At 37.6% G+C, this 5,588-nt stretch overlaps 1 pseudogene; it reads right to left on the reverse strand.

Annotated features, from left to right (window-relative positions):
* Positions 1-2,066: 2,066 nt before the first annotated feature.
* LOC149121661 (U6 spliceosomal RNA) lies at positions 2,067-2,134 on the reverse strand (annotated as a pseudogene).
* Between the last annotated feature and the right edge of the window lie 3,454 nt (positions 2,135-5,588).

The raw sequence follows: 5,588 nt of genomic DNA on the forward strand, positions 1-5,588 counted from the left end.
TTGAATGGTATCACTTGGGTTTTAAGAATGTTATATTTTAGGTCTCTTAATATTTTTAGTGATGATGTTTTAAAGGCCCTTTCTGTTTTATGAAAAATGATAAGGATTTTGTTTTACAATGGCCATAGTATTACTACTTAAAGCAATAGATTAAATAAAACTTTTAAACAAAGTCATTTAATACTGAATTCTAACACACTGGTATATTTTAAAGTGAGAAGCCGGATTTCTTTCAGATATTCTAAAGAAGAATGATAATCAAAATTGAAGACATCTACAGTTTTTAATCACTTGTTTTAAGTATTGGTCATAATGGTCCAATTTTGAGTTTAATTTTAATTAGCTTTTAAATGATTCAATATGTTTTATAGAAAAAATTCGGAGAACATAATTATATACTCAACCTCCCTCCCTTCTTTTTCCTTCTTTGTCATTTTTTTTAGCTTATGAAATGACATTTTCAGTTTACATTACATTAAAAAGGGTTCTTGAATCAAGGGACAAGTTTAACAGGCAAAAAGCAAAAAGATCGTAATTTAGAGGGAATATAGACAATGGCTCTAAACAATATTTGAATATCACATCTAAACAATATTTGAATAAATTGATAAATATTTTAATTTCTCCTACAAAAATGCTCAGAGAAAGTCTTTCATTATTTATCAAATATTAGTGCAAAATTATGGATTTAAATGATCCCAAAAAGTGATGAATTTTTGTGTAATAAAGTCCAATTTTTGTCAAGGCTTTTTGAAAGTCTCACAGAAAACTTATGTTTGTGAATGGGAAGAATAATACCAAAATATCCATACTACCAAAAGCAATTTGCAAATTCAATGTAATCCCAATCAACATACCAACGATGTTCTCAGAGCTAGAAAAAATGATGCTAAAATTCACATAGAAACATGAGAGATGCTTAACATCTAAAGCAATATTATAAAGCAAAAAAAAGCTGGAGACATCACACCATATTTTAAGACATATTACAGGGGTCAGCACTATGACAAAGCAGGTAAAGTCACCGTCTGCAGTGCCGGCATCTCATATGGGTGCCAGTATGTTTCCCAGCTGCTCCACTTCTTATACCCCTCTCTGGTATAGCCTGAGAAAAAAGTAGAAAATGGCCAAAGTCTTTGGGCCCCTGCACCTGCATAGAGACCTGGAAGAAGCTCCTGACACTTGGATTCAGATCAACAGAGCTCCGGCCATTGTGGCCATTTGGGGAGTAAACCAGTGGATGGAAGACCTCTCTCTCTCTCTGCCTCTACCTCTCTGTAACTCTGCCTTTCAAATAAATATACTGCAAAAAAAAAAAAGAAGAAGTGTTAGCACTGATATAATAACAGACACATAGTTCAATGGAAAAGACTTGGTAGCATAGAAATAAACCCAAATTTCTACCAGCAACTCATATTTAACAAAGGAACTAAAATGAACTGGAGAAAGAAGAATCTCTTTCACAAGTGGTGCAGAGGAACTTGATTATCCATATGTAGAAGCCTGAAAAGAGACTCCAACATCTCTTACACTATGTGAAAGTGAACTCACAGTGAATTAAAATGTAATCATAAGACCCAAACCCAAGTAAACATAGGGAAACTCTAAATATTGTCAACACACAATAGCTTTTGGGTAAGATTCCAATAGCAATAGTCACAAAAATAAAAACAGAGACATTTGAGTATATCCAACTAAGATACTTCTTCACAACAAAGTAAACATCAGAGTGTAGATACAATGAACAGATGGCAGGAAAAATTAAAACTCTGAATGTTTACAGATTTCCAGAACATTTACATGAATTGGAAAAACTCCAAAAAATACAGTGAAGAAACAGGCAAGGATCTGAATAGACATTTCTCAGAAGAAATGTACATGGTCAAAACATGTGAATATGCCCGATGTCACTAGCCATTATGTAAATATAAATCAGAACACCATATCAGTCTCCAACACCTGTGGGAGAATACAACACTCAGGTGTTTGTGTGTGCAGCAAGTGGGTTTAGAGGACCCTGTTCACCTCTGGAGAGCAGAGCCTACAGGGAGGTAAAGAAACCTTACTGCGCAGGGGCATGCTAATCTTCTCTGTATCATTCCAATTTTAGTATATGTGCTGCCGAAGCGAGCACATGTGCTGCCGAAGCGAGAAAGAGATGAAAAGAATTTATCTCAGCTAGCCACTAATATTCAAGAAACAAGGTCTTCAGGAAAGCCAACTCAACTGACATTTTCATGTCATTGTTAAATAAAGGAAAAATTATCTAGGTTCAGCAATACGTAGTTTATAAGAGAAAGACTACAGAGTAATTTCCTTGGCATAGAAATAACTTTTTTTTTTTTTTTTTTTTTTTTTATCCATGAGGGCTTGCTATCACCACCACACACCCACATCCCATATACAAATGCCTGGCTTGAGTGGTAGCTTCTCTGCTTTGAGGCAAGTTTCTGCTAGTGTGCACCCTGGGAGGAGACGGAGGATGGCAGAAGTGCTTGGGTCCCTGCACCCAAATGGGACATCCAGAATGAATTCCCAGTTCCTGGTTTTGGCTTGGTCAAGCTTTGGCTATTGCAAGTGTCTGGGGAGTGAAGCAGTGGTTCCCTCTTCCTGTCACTCTGCCTTTCAAATCAATAACTGTTGTTGGTAATGACTAATAATGATATTCACTGATTGTCAAATTTTGAATCTATTAATTATAGACAATTTCTCTTTGTATTTTTAAACTTTCATAATGTTCTGTAGCCAATTTCATCACTAGAAATAAAAACTTTTCCTCAAAAAAAAAAAAAGAAACCTTACTGCTTTCCTAATGTGCTTATTAAGTTCTTGACCAGCGCCTGTTAGTCTTGCCACAAACTTTCTAGTCTTACTACTTTCCTTCTTCTTCTTCTTCTCTGTGACTTGTAAAATAGTATACATTCTATATACTGTGGATACTTTTGATTTATTTTATTCCTTCGGTCTCCTATGAAGTTCCTCCACAAAAGCACAGCCCTCAAAATATTCATTCATTTATGCAGTCTGCAGATTTCATGAGCTACTAAATTCCAAGTAGTATGTTAAAGGCAAGATCTGGGCCTAAGAGAAAAGTGGTCTAAATTCTGTGCCTAGAAGAGGATTTGGGACATAGTAGAACTTCAGTGAAGTGCTATGTGAATGACATGCACTCATTAAATGAGTAATCTAAAGCATACACTTCATTTAAGCAACACAGCAGCCCTACTCACCTCAGGTAGAGCAATTGAGAGGAATAATGTGAACAAAAATAAGACATCAATAAGTTGAATAATAACAGAGAAAAAACAAAATGAGATAGATGCCAACATTACTGAGCTATTTTTGAGGAATTAAATTGATAGAGGGGCTGGCATTGTGGCCAAGTGGGGAAAGCTGCAATCTGTGAGGCCAGCATAACATCTGAGTTCCACTTTGAGTTTAGGAATCTCCACTTCCAATTTAGCTCACTGCTAAACACCTGGGAAACCAGCAGAAGATGGACGAAGGACTCAGGTCCTTGCCACTCATGTGGGAGACTTGGATGAAGCTCCTGACTCCAGCATGCCCCAGGCTCAACTGTTGAAACTCTCTGGGGTGTGAGCCAGCAGATGAAAGCTATCTATGTCTTTCCCTCTCTCTCTAAATCCACCTTTCAAATAATAAAGATTTAATAAACAAATTAACTGATTTCAAAATACACAAAAACATGAACAATACTATATCATTTTGATGCCAAACTGATAAAAAATAACAAATGCTAGAGAGCACATGGGAAAAGAAAACCATCATATATGGTGGGTGAAAACACAAGTTAGTACAGATGTTATGCAGAACAGTATGGTCATTCCTTAAAAAGGATAAAAATTGGGGCTGGCGCTGTTGTGCAGTGAGTTAAAGCCCTGGCCTGAAGGGCCAGCATCCCATTTGGGTGCCAGTTCTAGTTCCAGCTGCTCTTCTTCCAATACAGCTCTCTGCTATCTCCTGGGATAGCAGTAGAAGATGGCCCAAGTCCTTGGGCCCATGCACCCATGTGGGAGACCCAGAGGAAGCTCCTGTCTCCAGGTTTCATAATGGCATAACTCTGGCCTTTGTAGTCATCTGTAGAGCGAACCAGCTAATGGAGGACCTCTCTGTGTCTCTACCTCTATTGTAACTCTTTCAAATAAATAACAAAAATTAAACTAAGATAAAAATTGACCTACCATGTGAGAGTTATCTTGCTCTTGGCTATATAGAATAAGGAAATTTTATTAGAAGGAAAGGAGGAGAGCATATCAAAGATACAGCAATTTTCCCATAACACAGCCACTATAACACAGTTCACTGCAGCCAGGATTTGAAACCAATCTAGCTGTCCATCAATGAAAAACAATGGACAGGGCAACCTCTTTTAGATACAAAAAAAGAACAAAATATTATTAAATTAATTGAAATAAGCCAGAAGCAGGAACACAAATGTCACCTGGTCCTTGTCGCATGTGGAAGTGAAAGAAAATAATGGATCTGAACACAGAACTGTGATTACTAGAGGCTGAGAAGGGAAGCAGCTAGGGATAGAGGGGGATTGGATAATAGGTATCAAAAATCAAAGAGGCAGAAAGAACTTCTGGTGTTCCATAATATAATGAGATGACTACATTCAACCATATTAGGTTCTGTGTAAAGAACTGAAGGAGAGGAGCTGGTAGTCTCAAATCATGGAGAAGAATTAGAAACTGTAGTTGCTTGGGGGCCAGCATTGTGGCACAGTGGGCTAACACCCTGGCCTGAAGCACCAGCACCCCCTGTGGGTACCAGTTCTAGTCCTGGCTGCTCCTCTTCTGATCCAACTCTCTGCTATGGCCTGGGAAAGCAGTAGAAGATGGCCCAAGTCCTTGGGTCCCTGCACCCAAGTGGGAGATCTGGAAGAAGCTCCTGGTTCCTGGAATCAGATTGGCAGAGCTCCGGCCATTGTGGCCATCTGGGGAGTGAACCGGCAGAGGAAGACCTCTCTCTCTCTCTGCTGCTACTTCTCTCTGTAACTCTGTCTTTCAAATAAATAACTCTTTAAAAACTTAATAAAACTGTAGTTGCTTAGCTTGATCACTTTTTACTGCATAAATGTGTGCAAATATTGCACTACACCCTGTAATAATGCATGACTAGGACACATTAATCACAAATTATTTCAATGAAATTTTAAAAATTAGAAGCATTTCTTTATATTAACAATGAACTATTTGAAAATGAAATTAGAGAAACATTTCCATGCATAGCAGCATAAGAACTAGGAACCAATGTCTTCAATGTTATCAGTGATGAATCAGATTCACAGCCCCCAGCACTCAGTTTTTGCCATAGACCTTACCATGGCAATTGTGGGCATATAGTAGTAAATCAATGGACAGGAATCCTTTGTCTCTAAATCTGCTAAATAAATAAACAAGGAATTCATCAAAGAAAAAGAGATATCAATTTGGATGCCAGGCACAAAAACACATGCACTTGAGCTATCCTCCAGTTTGTGATGCCAACAAATCTTTCAGACATGTTACATTTTCAGAGACTTTTCTGTAATCTTGCTAAGCTTTCTGGAAATCTGCCTTATA

Source organism: Oryctolagus cuniculus, chromosome 16 (genome assembly GCF_051225735.1).
Source record: "Oryctolagus cuniculus isolate XC-2025 breed Fujian yellow rabbit chromosome 16, ASM5122573v1, whole genome shotgun sequence".
In the NCBI taxonomy this organism is placed as follows: Eukaryota; Metazoa; Chordata; class Mammalia; order Lagomorpha; family Leporidae; genus Oryctolagus; species Oryctolagus cuniculus.